The following is a 21,316-nucleotide window of genomic DNA, read 5'->3' as shown; positions in this document are numbered from 1 at the left end:
CATTTTGGAAATTTCATCTCAAGCTACAAGCTCTCACTCAAGTAACAATAGGATAATTTTTTCATTCAATCGTCTTGGGGTAAATTTAGGATCTCTACTACATAACATGCTTACTCTTGCTTTTTAACTCTTCACCACATCCAACACTAGTAATTTTGAGCCCACATCAAGATAATTACTAAATTTGTGCTAATTTTTGTTTTCTTTTTTGCCCTTAAGGTGACCTCTATAAAGCTTCCAAAATTATCAAATGACAGGTTATTTAAGGTCAACGTTGTCTTATCCATAATAGAACTCTGTGGTTCAAAGTAAATTGAAATGCCATGATAGGAGAGATCTGTAAAAACTTTAATACATGGTAACTACATTTTTTTTTACAAAAAAATCTAGGGGGGAAAAACTCATCAAATTTGATATCTCTCTGGTACACTCATTATGAGTTAAGTTTATTTTCTTCTATTATAAGTAAGAATGAACAATTTCCTTTACTTCTCATTTTAAAATGAAATACTGTAGTTACTACTGTGTATCTGCAGACATGGTGAACTGATACGTGGAAGACTTTAAAAGCCTAATTAAATGTGCAAGTTTGTTAAAGGAATGCATGCTATTTAATAACTACTTCAGGGACTAGGATCCCACATGCCTATCCACCTAACCAGTACCTAAAAGGAAAAACAAGTGCTAGTTTTATTTCAGAAAAGTAGCAGTGAAAAAAGCACTTTATACTCTGTAAATCAAGACTCTGTACATAGGAAATTTTAAAAGTTTATTTTGTAAGAGTTAAAGACATGTTTAATTCTCTTTAAAGGTCCATTACTACTGAATTCTAATTCTAAAATAGGATAAACACAGGAAAATGGCATGAAACTTGCAGAATTCAGTAAAATTTCAGGAGAGTACCAGAATATTTCTTATCAAGTTTTAAATTAACTCAAATGCGTACAAAGTGAACTCAATTTTTGACAATTTTGATATAACATTTATCATCAAAACCAATTAGACTTTTATAATTCTAAAATTGAAATTAATTGTACAGAATAAAAAACTTCTTGCTAATATTGTGCTCAGAGGGTTGACTATTTTGAAAACAAAACTAAATGTGTAAAATGCCTCAGAAAGAGGAAAACAGAAATGTTCCTCTTCCATCAATACCAAATTTTCTTAGATTCACTGTGTATGTGCCAGAGGGAAGGAAAGAAAACACAAATATGCAGAATTTCATTTTTTGTGGTGCGCTTCAACACAGAAATTATACATCAGTGAAAGTACTAATTATGTTTACATGGCTTCAGCCAAAAAAAAAAAAAAAAGAAAGAAAAAAAGACAAGAAAGAGGTAAGAGTAATGCAAGCCCCATTCCCAGGAATGGATGCAGGTATGAAAAAAAGAATTTTCTGATCCATGACAAAAATCAGAAAGAAAAAAGACAACATAATAAGTTTTTTTTTAATAAAAGCTAGTGTTATTTAATTTAAAGGGCATGTCCTTTATTCCATACAGAATGCCAGAATGGAGGAGAAGAGTACTTTAGAATAATCAGCAAGGGTGGGACTAGAAAGATAACAATCAAGCAGAGAAGTAAAGGAACCAATGAGGCAAAGGTCTGCTGGAAGAATATTTAGTACAAAGGCAATAGCAAGGTCCTCTGTGGTGTGGCTCAAGCAGGATGAATTTAATGGATGGTAGAAACTTAAGTCAGAGATACTGGTGGGGGCAGATCACATTGGGCCTTGCAGGCCTGAGGGACTTTGGATTTTATTCTGTGTGAAATGAGAACTCAAGAGAGGATGTGGGGTATTTTAAGAGTGACCTAATTTGGTGTATATATAAAAGCTACTCCGTAAGGAATGGACAGAAGAGCGGACAAGAGTGGAATCAGTCTGATGAGAGATGATCGTGGTTTAGACTATAGTGGTGTTGGTAGAAATGGCAGAGAAATAATTAAAGCATATATTCTGAAGGAGAGTTGACACTAAAGAATATAAGGATGGATGGATGATATGAAAGGGTAGGGTATGCATATTACTTCACAGAAGAGAATAAACAGGAAATTAAAGAAACTTGGAAATAAAATTTTTTATCAAAGAGTGTATTTTGGTATATAGTGTCAACACTATATTGGAATATACTGAAATTACCAGTTATGTCATTCATATTACAGTCAATTTGTTAAAAAGAATTTTAAAAATAATTTAAAACCAAAATTATACTACATTCTACATTATATATAAAATTTGTTCAAATATTTGGTATATACAATTTGTCAGGTTTTTTCCTAAACAAACACATAAAGGATTTACATCTATTTTGTGAACTGATCCACCTCTCCCAACTCTCATCCTTGATGTTTCTTAAGCCTTTTTTGGACCGAGATCTAAAACATTTAACTATAACATTTTATCCTTGCTTTGATTCCATAAGAACTAATCAGAAAATATGTGTGTGTGTGTGTGTGCACGCACGCATGAATGTAATTGTTTACACTAATTCTATCAGTCTGAAAAATACCACCCCCCATGAAAAAGAGTTGGCCTCAAAATGTAGTAGAGAGAGGGAAATTAAACTGAGACGCAGAATGGAAGCACTCCATTGCTGGATTTTTCCAGTAAATGTATTTATTACTTAATTTGGACTAGCTATGAATTCCTAAGGTTTAACATTCTTAACATTTAAATATAATATTTCAAAGCCACACACAGTAAATCAGAATAATCACAGAAGAATTCATAAAACCTCAAACCTGAGATCTCACCCAACAACTTTAAAGACTGGTAAAGTGGGCCCTGATCCAGGTGGGATGAATGGTAATTATTCCTTCTAACAGAAGGAATAAGAAGTAAGGCCTAGAGTTTTTAAATGGTCACAGAAACACCACCAGGATACTTTACAAGAAAACCCTCAAAAATAAAATTTAGACAGATGGGAGGGAGAGATGGAGGAAGCGAGGAAGGAAAGGGGGTGAAAGACAGATCATATCCACTGCAGGACAGACCCTACTTAGTCTTGCATAATCTGCCTTCAGCAAAGCCTCTGGAGATGAACTTACTCTAAAATCATTTATTGTCTCTAATGGTGGCAAATGCTGGCCCAAGCATGAAATCCTACTTCCAGGGAACAGAAACATACCCCATGAGTGGTCCTTTTCCTGAAAACAAACAAATGTGGACTGATTTTGAAATCTATCTTCATTCTTAAGGTTCCAAAGCATATTTTAAAAGTGCTGCTAGACATTTCTACCTGAAAAATGTATAAACTAAATCGGTAATGTTTAAAACTGATTTTCCAAGTTCTTTTCTTCTGCACATCATCACATTCTATCCTTTTTTTTAGGGCTGTGCACTTGCAGCATATGGAGGTTCCCCGGCCAGGGGTCTAATCCAATTGCAGCCACAGCAACATCAGATCCGAGCTGCGTCTGCAACTTACACCACAGCTCACGGCAACACCAGATCCTTAATCCACTGAGTGAGGCCAGGGATGGAACCCGCAACCTCATGGTTCCTAGTCAGATTCATTTTCACTGCACCACAAACTCCTCTATCCTTTCTTCACAGCGGTTTTCTTTTTCTTTTTTTTCTTTTGCCATTCTTCCTATCATCTATCACAAATGCAGTATGAAAATATGCATAGGTGCTTTGGGAATACAAATTAGGAAGTTTCTAACTTTATCTGAGGGAAAAAGACTGAAAGATCTTATTATAAAATAAGCAGTATCTGAACAAAGTCTTGATTTTTAAAAAAAAGTACAAGTGTGTGAGCAAACTATGGCATAAGAAACAGCATATTTAAAGTGCTCAGAAGTGAGAGAAAGCCCAAGAAACACACAAACATTTAATACAAACAGCAAGGAGGACATGTGGAAAGGCAATGATAGGTGGTAAATAAAAGGGGACTAAATTTCAAGGCCAGGTTAAGAGGGCAAGGATATTGACAGGAAAATCAGGTACAAAAATCTAGGTGAAGACTTCCCTCAACTAACATTTTATTATGGTGTCATAGTCATAACCACTGCCTTGACTCTGTCACACTCCTACTCTATCTCTTGTTCACTTTCCCTACCTAAAGGATACAAATCAAGATCCCTGAGATCATGACCTTAACATAATTTTGCAGCATTAATCTAAAAACCCAACACAAACCTTATGCTGCAGTTTAATTTGGGTTATTCACAGATGTTCCTGTATATGATAATCTCTGGAAAATGCCATCTGTAACCCCTGTCATCTTCACCAATTAAAACTCAAGCTAATCAAGATTAAATCAGATTAAATATTTGAGATAATCCATACCTGTCATTTCCAAACTCAAGCATTTCTAATATCCTTCAAACAAGTCTTTGTTAATCCATTCTCTTTCCCCTCAAATTTACTCTCCTGATCAGCCAAGTGAATTTTTAAAATAAAAATCTGTCATGGCCCTACTGACTGAAATGTCTGAATAGCTTCCCAAATCAATAATAAGGCTTACAAGGCCCTATGAAGCCTCTCTGACCTTAATTCTCCCCACAGGTCCCCTGCCACCACTAAACTGATGCTACAACTATAGTTACTCAAACATAAATTCTCTTCTACCTCCAGACTTTGCATATGCTGATACCTCTACTTAGAATGCTCTTCACCCCCATTCTTTGAAACTTTCACACTAAATCAGGATCCTGATTTACAGTCACTAAAAATACTTTATATAACTGTAATTTATAACTATAAATACAATAATGAGAAATAACTTTTACTGACCACTTACATATGCCAGACGATATATTCCAAATGCTTTAAAATGTATTTATATAATCTTCATAATTTACTTAGCAACAGATACATAATTTACATATGTAATCCTCATGTATTTATTTATTTAGCCTTCAGTTTTAGATGAGAAAACTGAGAATAAAAGAAGTTGGGTAACTTGCACAAGGTCATAAATCTGATGTTTCCAAGGTTCCAATCTGTTAAGTGATGGAGATGGGATATGGACCTAGACTATCAACTACAGTTATCCCCCCCCATTATAACAGTTACATTGACTCTCAGACATATACCTAATAGTTTAATGTGTATATTCTCCTTAAACTGTAAAAGTCAAGATGGGAGATGAAGTTAGGGGCAGAAGAAGGGTGGTGGCTTATTTTGCAGTAAACATATCATAAGCCATATCAAGTATTTGTACATGTCATAAAGATCTCTTTAGCAGAAGACTGAGAATGAACTGACTAGAGGTATGTCAAACAAAAGCCAGTCAGCCTCTACCAAAATGATCACAATCTATTTTAGAGGAAGTGACATTAATTTTAGAATAAAATTACGCTTATAGGAAAGAACACTATTACACCAATTAAAAAGTAATTACTGTTTCCTTATTCCAAATGAACTAATAATTTGACTTACTTTCAAAATACAGTGAATATAATCTAATCATTCAAGGAATTAGAAAGATTATAAACTTCTACATGTTTATTATAAGCTATTGAAATTAGTACTGAACAAGTAGGATACATTTTACAACTCGGTTAAAACAAGAACAAACCCCTAACTGTAACTTTTTCTTGCGGACTGTGTTTCTAAAGTAGCCAGTGTTACTGTTAACATGTTGACACATGTGTCCCATCATAAAATCAACTCTTTCACATGAATATGAAGACTTTTGTATAGCCAGCCAACAGTTTTCACCTTTAGCAACAGAGTTTGCCCTCCCCTTCTATTATAAAGGATAAAGAGCACCAAGTGTACGTGGGGATGGGGACAATGGGACAGTTCTTTTACTCCCATTTCCCTAATGGAGAGTTCTGTACTTTGCTGAGTACAGAATTTGACCTCTTGCTTACTTTTTCCTTCCAGTTTCACATACACTATCACACATACATCATAAGCACACAAGTTCTGCTTGTCCATAAAGTGGGCAGAAAATTAATAAAAAAATCACATTCTACTGCCATTAACATTTATCTGTAAGATGTAGTCAAATCAAAACTGAAACCAATCATGAGAAACTATAATATCTGAAGATAATCTGTTATCTTTATTATTGGCCTTTGGAGGGAAAAGTTGATAGGTTAAATTTCACCGAGATATTGCCCTAATTCTATGGAACTAGAATACATCTATAGCAAATATTATATACTACCTACTAGAAATATTTATAACCCCAGAACTTTTGTTTTAGCGGTATTTTTTGGTAATAGGATTCTGAGTTACCAATTCTACTTCACAACTGTTCTTAATTTTATTTCATTCCTGGAAAACACTGAAAAATGAAATAGGATTAAATAAAGGAAAGGGCACTTACATTGGAAAAAAAAATCTAGCTTCTCAAAGAACAAAGAATTTAATGTCTGGAAGTCTTTAGGAAAATAACAAATTATTTTTCCTCATTGAAAAAATGTACTACTCTTGAAATCCTACTAGTTCTAGAATACTGTGGCTTGACAGTCATAATATGATAAAGGTACCACGAATACTATATGTAGAGTCTGCTTAGGATGGATCTAAGAAAAGTGAAGATATAAATTTTAAAGTGATAATTTCTAAATTCATCAACTTGAACTGATATCATGGAAATAAATCAAAGCAATTCATTTCATGCTTTCAGCAAATGCAGAATGCCTGATAAATAAGCAATGAAAGCCTTAATGAATACTGAAAAAGCAGTTAACAAGGAGATGTACAGGAACCTCTGGTTGGCAATGTGATTCAGCAGAAAACGAGGGGTCTATGTGAATGTATCCACAATCATTATTTCAGAGCATACCTAATATTCTGGCACAGAGCCCTTATCAGAGGTCACAGCAATATTTTGTAAGAGGTCTCACCCTCCCAAGAATGGAATACCTCCTATTTGAGAAAAAGATGGAGAGGGCATACAAAGAGAGAGAATAATCCAAAGACCATTTACTGAAATTTGGTATCTGAAGCTCAGAAAATATTCCCCAAACCATGTATGCCATACCTTAAGATGTGCCCACAAAACCAATAAATTCTCTAAAGAGTATTTAGAAAGTCTATAAATGCCCCATCAGTCTGACTTTGATATTGGGAGAAATTGTTATATATCCTTTAACTTGAAGAAGCAGATTTTGTGGTTTTCCAAAATGATAAGCTTATATCAATATGCGTTATACAGATTCTAACTTGAACCACCAACATGTAAGCTTAAAAAGGTAAGTGCATCACTCTAAAATAAAAACTCTAATAACTCAAAAAGTGCTAACCATTTAAAAAAAAGCATACACTCATATATCAACTAAAAACCCAACTATAATTGGTATGCCTTATGAGCAATAAGTTAGAGTTGATAATTCACACAATAGGGCCTAAAATTAAAATAAGCAATATTTTATCCTTAAATATTAAGATATAAATTTATAAAGTACAAGTCAAAGGACATATAACAGTAGAAAACCCTAAAGTTTAGAATATAAAAAAGAAAACCTCTACGTACGGAGGCAAGTTTTTAAATGAGGGTGAATATCTTAAACGTGGGGTGGGGGTCACAAGATCTCTAAAAAAGGAGAGGAAGGCAATCCAAAAGAAACTGGATGTATGATCTGCTTTGCTGGGAGATAGAGATTTCTACAAGTCTCCCAAGACATTATTAAAAAAAACTCTACAACTTAGAGGACTTGGAGAGAGAAACTGCTGAGGATTCTATACTTTGAGGACCTGATTTGAGACCTGAAGTGCCAAATACTTGATGCCCCTATCTATTTAATCCTGACACACTTTCTCTGAAGAAATGTCAGTAATCATAGATGATATTAATTCTATTTTTCCTGGGTATAATTTTGAGTGTCTTGTTACATGCAGAAGCCAGAAATCACATGAATAAGAGTTATACAAGATAGGAGTTCCTGTTGTGGCACAGTGGAAACGAATCCAACTAGGAACCATGAGGTTGTGGGTTTAATCCCTGGCCTCGCTCAGTCAGTTAAGGATCTGGCATTGCTGTAGCTCCGATTAGCTCCTAGCCTGGGAACCTCCATATGCTGTGGGTGCGGCCCTAAAAAGCAAAAGAAGAATTATATGGGATATAGATCTGGGAAAACTAAAGAAACATTTTTTTCAAGGCTTTCTGAGAAGCAAGAACCTAAAATGACAGTATTTATTAGAGAATAAAGTAGTGGAGACTCAGGGATACTCTGCTACAAAACTATTTCTAAAAAGTATGCATTAAGAAAAAAATATGTGTTGTTAGATCTTGTTTTTGGGTTCAAGGAAGACAAGCAGAAAATGCCAGGAGTGCTGGCATTTTACACACACACACCAATTGGGTGAAATTGTTCACTCGACAAATGTTTGATGAACTTTGTACTAGATATTGTGCCTTCACTGCCTCTATACTTATTTTTGTTAACTTTAAATCCAGAGATGAGCAGTAATGTTCCAGTCTTCCTGTCTAGACTTCAAAGAAAAAGATGTTTGAAGTTTCTATTCCTGCAAATATTAAAAACATAACTACCTGTGTAAAAACTTTGGGAAAGGGAACAACAGCATGTCTAAAGCTAGTAGAAGAAAACTAAAACTTCCTACTTCTCATACCAAGTTAAATGTGGCAAAATTTTATGCTTTCCCCAACTTTTTTTTCTTAGCTTCTTTTCTGAAAATGAGTTTTCTGGTCCTGCTATACTCTGTGGAGAATATGAAGTTTAAAAAAAAAAACAAAACAGGAGTTCCCGTCGTGGCGTAGTGGTTAACGAATCCGACTAGGAACCATGAGGTTGCGGGTTTGATCCCTGGCCTCGCTCAGTGGGTTAAGGATCCGGCATTGGCCGTGAGCTGTGGTGTAGGTTGCAGATGCGGCTCGGATCCCACGTTGCTGTGGCTCTGGCTAGGCTGGTGGCTACGGCTCTGATTAGACCCCTAGCCTGGGAACCTCCATATGCCGTGGGAGTGGCCCAAGAAATGGCAAAAAGACAAAAACAAAACAAAACAAAAAACTAACAACCTTCCCTTCCATTATAACATTAATGGTTTATTCAGTTTAAGGTTTTCCCTGTTTTACATTTAACTAATAAATTATCATTATTTCTTAGAACACTAGGACTTTAGTAATTTATGAGGTAATTTTATGAAATAAAATTTACAAGAAACACCATTACTTTTAAACTAACAAAATGCCTCATAGGGAAAATGGCCCAACATCCACCCTTAAAATACTGACTACAGCACCATTTTCCCCCCGGCCTTTCCCACCACATACTTACCTGTGCAACTTCTTTCAACATTTGCTACTCTGGGGATGGGAAAGCTCAGAGCTGGAGGCTGAAGTGAAGAAGGAAAGGTTGGAGGGTGAGCCATGGCACCAGCCCCACACTAGAAGCTCCCCTGAGATACTACGGCAGGGTTGACACCATAGCTCTGAAGTTCAAACTCCAGCAAACGATAAGAAAGGAGTCCAACCAGAACATGATAAACGATGGGATTCTTCTGCTCTTTGAAAAATAAGGAAATCATGCTATAAAGATCTGAATGTCCAGTTTCAACATTATGACTCCCTGTTCACAACTTCAATACTCCCCAACCCCAGATTCACCTCTCAGACTGATTCAAAGTGCTAATCAAAACAAAGGGAGTGCAGGGCAAGGTGCAAGGCAGTACTTTCTATAAACTTGCACGAAGAATACGAAAGGATAAGGCTTACCTGGCCATCATAAAAATGTCTAAGACAATATATTAAAATCCTCTACCTATCTGCCCCCTGAATACCTTTTTGCTCTCCTATAAATCTAAGGCTCTCATACACATTAACATCATCAACCAGCAGAATGACAGCTGGACTACTTAGATGTACTTACATTCCTAAAAATGGACCACTGAGCTTTTTAAAACCCAGGGATAACTTCTGGTATAAATATATTCATTAGGAGAAAACTAATTTCTTAAAAGTGTTCCACTTTGATAAAAGCAAATAAGGATCCCCTCAATTAAAATAACTTTAGTCAAACTAGATGGTAAAAAAAATCTCAAAGACTTTTAAAGAAATCAGTCTAAGTATAGGACTTAAACTAAATGCGACATTAATTTTGTTGAGACTGTGAATCCTCATTTTATAATATAAAAAGTAAATACTGATTCAGAGAAAACTAGATTCTATTATGACTACTAAAGCAAATAAAAACAGACGCTCATTTTGTTAAAGATAATATCTATTCGATAACAAATATTACTGAAGGTGGCAAATGTTTTGAAACAGTAAATTAAAGAGGAGTATCAGAATCCCGAATTATATTACATAAATCAATTAAAAATGAGAAGTATTCCTTCAGCAAGGGAACACAGGACCTTTAAAATTCTTCTACACATCTGGCTGTATAAATTAATTCAATAAATATTCGGTGAGTATCTACTATGAAATGTGCTAAATATTTACAATTATATTATTATATACTTTATCCATCTGAAGCTCAGAATAAAGAACCCAAATCAAAGGGAGTGAAGAAGAAAACACATTCACAATGCTCCTGCACTATTACTCTGGCCTCCAATGTCTAATTAGTGAACTTACCCTTCATTACCTCTAATCTCCCACCACTTCTCCCTTCTCTTACTGTGTTCCTGCCACACTGCCCCACTCCCCTTGCTATTCCTCAAACACAGAAGGTATACTTCTGCCTCCAGGCCTCTGCTCTTGTACCCTCTAGGAATGCTCTTCATGGCTTCACCTCACCTTACTTCAGGTATGGAGCCATTCTATACCTATATTCTATGTGAGGACTGCTCCACCTATTCTCTTTCTAAACTACACTATCCCTCTCCCAAATCTCTAAGGCATTCTTTATCCCCTTTCCTATTTTGATATCTTCTTCAAGGGATGTATCAACATACAATATATAATGCATTTTATTTATTTGCCTGAATGTCTTCTTATGCTTTAAAACATCAACTTTATGAGAAGAGAATTTTTTTTTTTTGAGGGGGCGTCTCTTCATTATTTCTCCATGGAATCTGGAACAGTGCCTGGTACAAAGTAGGTCCACAAGTTGAATGTGTGTGTCCTTCTCTCACTCAATTACATGTGGTTATCTGAGAGTTATTTGACAGTAACTAATCAAATGCAATGCTTATAGTACATGTGAAAATTTTATGAGCCTAACAATTATTTTAAAGTAACGGAATTATGTCAAAAATTAATGTTAATTTTTATGTTCCTAAAAATATATGAAAAAAATTGTTTTATGCTTTTTCCCGCTGAAATTGACAACCACTTCCAAAATACCTAATAGACTACCAGACACCTTCAGTGGCTAGAATGCCATACCATGAGAAGTACCAAATAATGATTTGGAGATTTAATTTTTTTTTCTATTTTCAAACTTTTTTTCAAGTTAGAAAAAAGTTTAAACCTTTTTAAAAAAAGCTTCAAGAGTATTTCAGGTTTAATGGTTTAATATGGGAGATAATACATGACTCTCTTCCGTCAAAAAAAAAAAAAAAAAAAAAAAAATCCCACTAGAAGAATTATACTACTTAGAGCCACTGGGCTGCACTGTAGTCCATGGGAATATGCACTCCGTGAAGTGTAGTGCTGGAACAGTTTAACACAGTGGGCCTGGTACAAACAAGCACTAACATGTACTGAGTACTTACCAAATGATAAGCATTTTACATGCATTACTGCAATTAATCAGAACAAAACCTCTATAACATGTGCTTTTACCTCAAACTGAGGTACAGAAGGGTATGGGCTACAGACTCACATTAGATTGAAAATATTTCTCTGCCAGTTACCATGAAGAATACCTAGCCCCTGCAATCCCAGTAAGGTACCAAAGGTTTCTTCTCCAGAAAAATCCAAGTGGATGGGCTCCAAACTTGGCTAAGAGTACAAGGGGTGAAGCACAGGCTTGAAAACTGAGAGACAAAGATCTACATGCTGAACTGTGGGATCCTCAAGCTTTCTTTCCTTAACCTGCTTACAGAACATGATCTATTAGATATAAGAACCACACTTCTACCCCACCTACTCCCTACATACTGCCTACCTGTGGAAAACTGAATTGCTCCAGAAAAAACAAATGTCCTAACACTATCAAAAATGAGGTCCTCCCCAATGAAAAGGCTAGCTCAACTACCTGTTAACACAGTGTCCACAAATGTTTACCCTTTCTTAAAAACTTCTTTGGAAATAATTTTAGATTTACAGAAGAGGTGCAAACGTAGGACAGAATTCCCATATAACCTCACATTTCCCTAGTGGTAATATCTTACCAGTACAAGTATCAAAACCAAGAAATTAGCTATTTACTAATAACTTTACACAGATTTCACCAGTTTTCCACTAACATCCTTTTTCTATTCTAAGATCCACATTCTATTTAGGTGTATGCTTCCTTAGTCTTCTGCAACCTTGGATTTTACCTCAGTCTTTCACACACTGATGTTATCAGTTACACCATATGCAGTAACTATACTGCAAGACATCCTGCAATTTGGTTACATCTGATGTTTTCTCATGACTAGACTGGAGTTATGCATTTTTAAAGCCGCAGAGGTGATGTGTCCTTCTCAAATATGTATGATGGATATATTCCAGCAGATGACTGCATGTGAAAATAATATGTCTTATTACAGGTGATAATAACTTTGTTCTTGGTTAGGACGGTATACTGTAAATTACTATTTTCCTTTTAAAAACAACAAATGTTTTGAAAGAAGTACTTTGAGAGCATGCAAATGCCTGTTTGTCCTTATAATTTCTCCCCATCCACAAATACTGCCTACAGCACCTATTAATGTGATGTTCTAATGATGATTTTCTATTTACTTCATTTCTTCTATACTGTATTTGTTAACTAGAATGCTTCTACAAGTAGACAAGTCTTTTAAAGATCTCACTCTCAAATATGAACAAATTGTCAAAGATTTCACCTAAGAGGCCCAACAAGATACAGTTAAAAAGTGAAGACTATTGTCTTAAAATCAGAGTCCTTTACTCTGTAACAATCACATTCTTTCAGCTTTATTACACTGACTTTATCCCAGTAGGGAAAACAAACAAACAAACAAACAAACAAACAGGTTTAAAATGTCATATGCCCCAAATAGTCTTTCTCAGCACTTTAGGCCCTGAATAAGAAAGACTTACACTTTTCTTTTTCTTTAAAAAAAAAAAAATCTTCCTATTTTCATTAACAGATACACAATATCTTTAATTTACAGAATTACGTTAAACAAAGAAGGGATAATACACTATGTTATAGAACACAAATTTCTGGAATAAGGAATACTAATTAGTAAAATTATTATCTAACCAGAGATGTTAAATGGACACTGTATTTAGGGGTCTATTAGTTTCCAAGTAATCTTAAAGAATTCAAGGGAAACCGTTCAATTAATCAGAGCTATGATGACTCCATATATGAACTGGAAATTATTTACTGACTTGCACTGTTTGATGTTTCTTTCCAAATGACCTCCAAGTGCTGAGAACAGGTGTAATATTTCTGTGTATTTCACATCCAAAGTAGTCAAACCTTGACTGAATACTGATACAAAAGCTTATTCTACCAGGAATGGTTTTTCATCCATCTTCTCAACCAAAATATACTTTTAAAAAGTGAAATGTTGAGACTTCTACTTCCACCCAAGATGGAGTAGGAACCCTCTCCCCTTCCTCACCTAAAACAACTTTTAAAAATGGGCAAAATATATTAAACTATGGTTTTCAGATGCAGGATGTCAGAGAGTAAAAGACAATGATCCCTGAGAGAAGAGAAAGCATGATGTGAACTCTACATCTGCCCTTGCTTATTGAATGGAGGGGTTTCCAGGATTGCAATGCAAGGAGGAGCTTGGTAGAGGCCAAAAATCTCTCTGAACTGAGGAAGTGTAACTGACAGTCCGAGTAGGCTAAGGCAGATAGAGTTTTTAGAAGGCTAGAGGACTAAACAAGAGAGAGCTACAGAGAGAAAAGAGTTCTAGATATTTGGAAAGGACCCCTCTTGAGTCTTTGGCTAACTACTGATGAAGAAACTACCAGAGACAGCAGAAACAATCTTCAGGGCTCACACAACTGTTCCCTAAGCCGGAGCAGAAAAACATTATAATGTGCAGGCTATCAGATGGAATACTCAGAAGAGTACAGTTGCAGTAGCTGGGAAAAATTATGAATACTAGACTAAAAGACTATGGTGGGTCTTTGTAATGAAACTTACCATTAAAAAGGGAGGGAAGGGAGTTCCTGTCGTGGTGCAGTGAAAACGAATCTGACTAGGAAAAATGAGGTTGCAGATTCGATCCCTGGCCTTGCTCAGCGGGTTAAGGATCCGGCATTGCCATGAGCTGTGGTGAAGGTTGCAGACGCGGCTTGGATCTGGCATTGCTGTGGCTGTGGTGCAGGCCAGCAGCTACAGCTCTGATTTGACTCCTAGCATGGGAACCTCCATATGCCCCTAACGTGGCCCTAAAAAGCAAAAAAAAAAAAAAAAAAAAAAAAAAAAAGACAAAAAGGGAGGGAGGGCATCTCAAGGGGCTCAAACAGCTTCTAAGTAACTTAACTGCTCCCCAAAAAAGTTTAAGAATATTAACATAAACAAAAAAACGTATAGCACTGAACAGATAAAAATTCCAAGGACTGGCATCCAAGCAAGTTTCCAGGCATGCAAAGAAGCAGTAAAATTATTAAAATACATAAATGGCAAACCAACAATCAATAGAAACTGACCCAGAAATGGCACACATGATAGAATAGACAATGACACTGTAAAACTGCGAACTGTAACTATGTTTTTTATGTAAAAGAAAGAATAACTGACGTAATGAGGAAAAAGACTGGTGGAGTTCCCTGGTGGTCTAGCAGTTAAGGACCCAGCACTATCATTCCTGTGATTCAGGTAACTGCTGTGGTGCAGGTTCGATCCCTGACCCAGGAATTTACACATGCTGTGGGTGTGACAAAAAAAAAAAAAAAGGTTGGTGAACTTAAAAACACAACTACAGGGAGTTCCCATTGCGGCTCAGCAGTTAACGAACCCAACTTGTATCCATAAGGACGCAGGTTCGATCCCTGGCCTCACTCAGTGAGTTAACGATCCTGCATTGACATGAGCTGTGGTGTAGGTCGCAGATGCAGCTTGGATCCCGAGTTGCTGTGACTGTGGCAACGGCCAGTAGCTACAGCTCCAATTCAACCCCTAGCCTGAGAACTTCCATATGCCGTGGGAGTGGCCCTAAAAAGACAAAAAACCAAAAAAGAAAAACCCATAACTATAAAAAAAAAAAACTCTCCTAAATACATGGAGAGAAAAAAAGACTTAAAAAACTTAACGGAGCATCAGTAAGCTGTGAGACAACTTCAGGTGACCTAATATATGTGCAATAGGAGTACCAAAGGTAGAACAAGGACAGAGTAAATATTTAAAAAAATAACAGATTAAGGGGAGTTCTTGTCACTGCTCAGCAGAAACAAATCTGACTAGTATCCATTGGAACCCAGGTTCAATCCCTGGTCTTGCTCAGTGGGTTAAGGATCCAGTGTTGCTATGAGCTGTGGTGTAGGTCGCAGATGCAGCTTGGATCTGGTGTTGCTGCGGCTGTGGTGTAGGCCAGCAGCTACAGTTCTGATGTGACCCCTAGCCTGGGAACCTCCATATGCCACAGGTGCGGCCCTAAAAAAAAAGACAAAAAATGAAATAAATAAATAATAAAAAATTTCCAAATTTGATTTTTAAAAAACTTATAAAGACACAAATTCAAGATACATCATAATCAAAACAAGTAAAACAAACCACCAAAAGATGTTAATAGTAGCCAGAGAGGAAAAATTACATCATATAAAGGGGATTAAAGATAAAATGACCTCAGACTTTTTGTTGGAAATGGTCTACATCAGAAAACAGTGGACAAAAACTTCAAAGCACTAAAACATAAATCTGTCAACTTTTACTTTCTCACCCAGCAAAACTCTTTATCAAAAATAAAAGTTAAATAGACTTCTCCAGACATTCAGATCTAAAAGAATTCATCACCATTAGAAATATATTACAAAAAATGTTTTTTTGGTCAAAGTTTATCCTGGTGGGGCTTTTTCTGTGGACACACATTGCTGGAAACTCCTCACAGAATAATTACATAGCTTGTTTTATTCACAAAACTATTTGTTAGATTTCTGGAAAAGAACCATAAGACAGACAAGCTATTAAAAGCATGAAAGATGTAATGGTCAATTTTTTTTTTTTCCTTACTAGGTGTTCATATATTCCAAAGATCTGTACTATTCTAAGATGTGATAGTTTAGGGTGAATATGATTTCAACTTATTCTAGTTTAGAGGATGTGTGAAACTGAGAATGAGACAGATTCATCTACTCTAACCCTACGAGTGGCCCTGAGGTAAAGTGCTTGAAGAAACTAGATCTCAAAGATTCCAGGTGGGGAATTTTTGAAGTATGTCATCAGTATATCCATATTCAAGTAGAGATCAAAGAAAGACAACTAAAAGAACTGTGGACTGACTGACATAACAGTTGTGGGCTGAACAAATGTTCTTTTTAATAGGCAGTGGAAGGAATCAAAACATGTACAATTTTTAAATAAAAATGTAATATTTTAAATAATTCTGTTACATATAATTTTAAAAGCTTTAAAAAAATTTTAAAGCCCTTCAAGTAGAAGGAAAATGATGCTATAAAGAAAGAAGGAAGGAAAAGAAGGGGAAGTAAAAGAAGAAAGGAAGGAGGCAGACAAGGGAAGGACCTGGAAGGAAAAAAAAGAGTGAAGAGAAAAAAGGAAAGGAAGAGAAGGAATGAAAAGAAAGAATGGGGAGCTCCCACTGTGGCTCAGTGGGTCAAGAACCTGAACAGTATCCATGAGGATGAAGGTTCAGTCTCTGGCTTTGCACAGTGGGTTAAGGATATGGTGTTGCCTTGAGCTGTAGTATAGGTTGTGGATGCAGCTCAACAGCTGCAGCTCCAATTTGACCCCAAGCCTGGGAACTTCATAAGCTGAGTGTGAGAAAGGCAGGCAGGTGGGCAGGTAGAGAGAGAAAAGGGAGAGGGGAAGGGAGGGAGGAAGGAAAGAAGGGAGGGAGGATGGGAAGAAGGCAAAGGGAAAGGGAGGAAGGGAGGGAGGAAAGCAAAGGGAAAGGGAAAGGGAGGAAGGGAAGGAAAAGAATCACCAAATGTTTTCAATTATTGGTAATGATAAAAGGATAAATAACACCAACCCTCCACCAAATTACAATGAACAAGACTGTACAACAGAAATCTGAGCAGGAAATGCTTCTCTTAAGAAGTGAAATTTCCACTAAGACCTAGACAGTGATAAAGATATGTTTCTGATATTATGGCAGACTATTAAAAAAAAAAAAAAAAGCTCCACTTAAAACCAACTAAAAATGCTTCATGAAATACTAATCCAACCAATCAACAAATATTCACTGAGCACATGCCAGCCATTATTCTCAGGTGGGGCTACTGTGTGAACAAAATATCAGTGAAAACTAATACAGAGATTACATTTTGACTTTTAAATGAATTGATGAGCCTGGAAGACAGGGAAGGAAATTCAGCACCCCAAAACAAAGTCAAAACAAAGTGCTTATATGCTGAAAGACAAATATGCTGAAGATAGAAAGCTATTAAAAAAACCTTCTCATACAGCAGTGAGAAGGGTATATCATCAATTTTAATAACCCCTTGGTGAAGAAAACATCAAAAATTCTTGATGGTTCTGGAGTTCCTGCTGTGGCACAGTGGGTTCATGATTCAGCTTGTCTCTGTGGAAGCACTAGTTCAATCCCTGGCCCAGAACAGTGGGTTAAAAGGTTAAAGATCAGGCACTGCTGCAGCTGTGCCACAGGTCGCAGCTGCAGCTCAGATTTGATCCCTGGCCTAAGAACTTCCACATGTTTGGGAGTGGTGAAAAAAGAAAACAAAAATCTTGATGGCCCTGAATTTGATGCTAGGCAGAAAGAGGTGAAGGAAATATATTCTGAGAATCTACAAACCATCTCAAATGCACATTAGCAGTGTGGACTACAACCTCAAACGAACATTTTATTTTTAATTGGGCCTGGATTGGTAGTGTCTTAGGCACTGGCAAAAGCAAATGCAAAATCCCCTGGGAAAAATGTCCTCCCACCTAGTCCTCAAAGAAGTCCCATAGATTTTAAGAAAGGAAAACAAGGTAGTATATGTGAAAACGAACAGAAACAAATGATATTAGAATGATCTGTGGCAACTGCCAACTGCAGGATTTATCACATACTAAACATAAGAATGTATAAAATGATTAAAGAAATAAAAGAGGATATAATGGAGCCAAAACCTATGCACAGGAATAATGGTAAAAATGTGAATAACAGTGACAAACATGTAGTACAGACAACAAGATTAACAACCTAATGGAGAGAAACAGCAATACAGCTGCCAACTGGTCAATATGCATTTTAAGTACTAAACAAATTAATTGATATAATACTGATCACATTCTCTACTACAATGGAATGCATGAGAAATCAGCAATAGGAAGATAACTAGGAAAAGTTTTTAAGTTTGAAAATTAAAAACATTCAGGGTTAAAGAACAGCAAAACAAACACGAAGTAATTGATGCATATAAAACAAAAATAACTCAATAAGTAAATGAAGCTAAAAACTGATTCCTAGTAAAATTGACAAATCTTAAGTAAGGCTGATAAATAAGAGGAAAGGCACACAATAAACAAACTTAGGGATGAAAAAGGTGCTAAGAAGAAAAAAATTACACAAGAAAGCAGCATATGAATAATTTGTCAATCCTGATAAAGTATATTTAAAAACAAAAAACCCTCCATCAAACACCATATTTACCGGTGACAACTTTAAACTTGTAGGACAAGTAACAGGACAAAGATTTCTACTAGTAACACTTCCATTCAACATTTTATCAGAAATACTAGTGAGTTTAGAAAAGAAATACAAGTTATAAAAATTATAAAATATCAAAACTGTATCAAATTATCAAAGTATCAAATTTCCAGATGATAATTTACTTATAGGAAAGCCCCCCAAAGAATCTACAGCTAAGTTATAAGCATAAAAGTTTAATAACATTAATAGATACAATAATTTAAAAAGTCAATTGTATGGCAATATAACAATAACACCTGTTAAATGTTAAAAATACAATTTACCAGAAAATGCAAAAGTACTGATGTATAACTCTGACTAAAGATGTGTAAGTCCATTATTTAAAAAGAAAAACTATAAAACTTCACTGAGAGAAAATACAGAATGCCTCAGTCTATCAATTCAGGGAGAGGAAGAATGTCATAAACATATTGATTCTTCCCTCAATATAAAAGAAATCTGTAAAATTCCACTTGTAAACCCAATTACTTTAAAAAAAATATTTTAAGTGTGTCACTGAATAGAAGCCAAGAAAGTCAATCATAAAGACCAGGGTGGATAGACAGATATGAAGATTTAACACAAAACTGCAGTATAGTTAAGAAAATGTGATAATGGGGCAGCCTTAGATAAACACATCAAAGTAACAAAATAGAGACATAAGGAAGACTTATGAATATAAAGCAACTGATATACAATTTAGCCAATTTAGCACTGCTAATCAGTTGAGGCAGGCACAACAATATGATGCTAATATAAATATAATATAAATATAATATATCTCTATGCTAAAAAGGAAGCTGGATTCCTCACACCATATACGAAAATCAATTTCAGAAAGATTTAAATATGAAAGACAAAATTAAAAATCTTTTAAAAGATGAGACTATCTTCATTTACTCTATTTCAATAGGGAAATATGTCTCAAAAACAACCTCAATAGATTCAAAAAAATTTAAAATGTAACATTATCAAATGTCAGATCAAATGAATACTGTTTTTCTCTGGCTTTTTTTTTTTTTTTTGCCTTTTCTAGGCCTGCTCCCACAGCATATGGAGGTTCCCAAGCTAGGGGTCTAATCGGAGCTGCAGCCGCCAGCCTACACCACAGCCACGTTCATGGCAACGCCGGATCCATAAGCCACTGAGCAAGGCTAGGGACCAAACCCGCAACCTCATGGTTCTTAGTCGGATTCGTTAACCAGAGCCACTATGGGAACTCCCAAATGAATACTGTTGATGGAACTCAAAATTGATACAAATACAAATCTAAACATATTCCTCCAGGACCTTTTGTGAATTTCTCATTTCTTTTCCTGTGGTTGATTTCTAAATTTATGCCACTGCAGTCGGAGAAGATACCTGAAATAATTTCTATACTCTTATATTTGTTGAGGTTAGTTTTGTGCTCCAGTATATGGTCACTACTTGAAAATATTCCAGGTGCACTTGGAAAAAAAATGCATATGCTGATTTTTTGGATGTTATGTCCTGAAAATTAAGTCTAAGTTTTCTATTGTATCATTTAGGATCTGTTGCCTTGCTGATTTTCTGTTTAGAGAATCTGTCCATTGATGTGAGTAGGGTGTGAAAATCTCCTATTTTTGTACTCCCATTAATTTCTCCTTTTATGCCTATTAGCATTTGTTGTATGTATCTGGGTGCTCCTATAGTAAGGACATACATATTGATGATTGTAATATCCTCTTCTTGGATTCTTTTATCATTAAATAGTGTCCTTCTTTGCCTTTATGGCCCGTTTTAAAGTTTATTTTGTCTGATATGACTATTACAACTTCTGCTTTCCTGCTTTTTCCATTCGCATAAAATATCTTTTTCCATCCCCTCACTTTCAATTTATAAGTGTCTTTTGCCCTAAGGTGAATCTCTTGTAGATAGCATACTGTAGGCTCTTGTTTTGTTAATCCAATCTGCCACTCTATGTCTTTTGATTGTAGCATTCAGTCCATTGACATTCAAGGTAATTATTGATAAATATGTATTTAATGCCATTTTAAGCCTTGTTTTCCAGTTGATTACATTCCTCCTTTGTTCCTTTCTCTCTCTCTCTCTTTTCTTTCTTTTTTTTTTTTTTTGTTGGATGATTTCCTTTTAGGCTTTCATCCTCCTCTTTAAGTTTTGGGGGATGTAATGTTTGGTTTTGATTTGTGGTTGCCCTGTTTTTCTAGTATGTTAACCCCTTCCTATATCTGCTTGCTTTAGCCTAAAAGTCATATAGGCTCAAACACATTCTTTTAAAAAAAAAGTCTATATTTTCTTACTTTCTTTCCTCACATTTTATGATTTTGAAGTCCTTTTTTACATCTTCATGTTTGTCTTTCTGCTATTCCTTGTGTTTATCATTGCTTTTAAAATAGTTTTTTTTTTTCTCCTCTCTCTTTTGGATCTGTATACAGGCTTATTTAAGTGATTGTTTTCCAACTGTGGTTTCCTCCGTCCTATTTCTTCTTTATTTAGAGGAGTCCTTTCAGCATT

At 35.6% G+C, this 21,316-nt stretch overlaps 1 protein-coding gene across 1 annotated transcript in view; it reads right to left on the bottom strand.

Moving 5' to 3' along the window:
• The window catches only part of CNOT2 (CCR4-NOT transcription complex subunit 2), a gene marked incomplete at its 5' end in the record, with an annotated part of 78,058 nt that overhangs the window by 47,507 nt on the left and 9,235 nt on the right, over nt 1-21,316 (bottom strand).

Source organism: Sus scrofa, chromosome 5, assembly GCF_000003025.6.
Source record: "Sus scrofa isolate TJ Tabasco breed Duroc chromosome 5, Sscrofa11.1, whole genome shotgun sequence".
Classification (NCBI taxonomy): Eukaryota; Metazoa; Chordata; class Mammalia; order Artiodactyla; family Suidae; genus Sus; species Sus scrofa.
The sequence above is the reverse complement of the archived record's forward strand: the minus strand, read 5'-3'. Positions and strand labels throughout refer to the sequence as shown.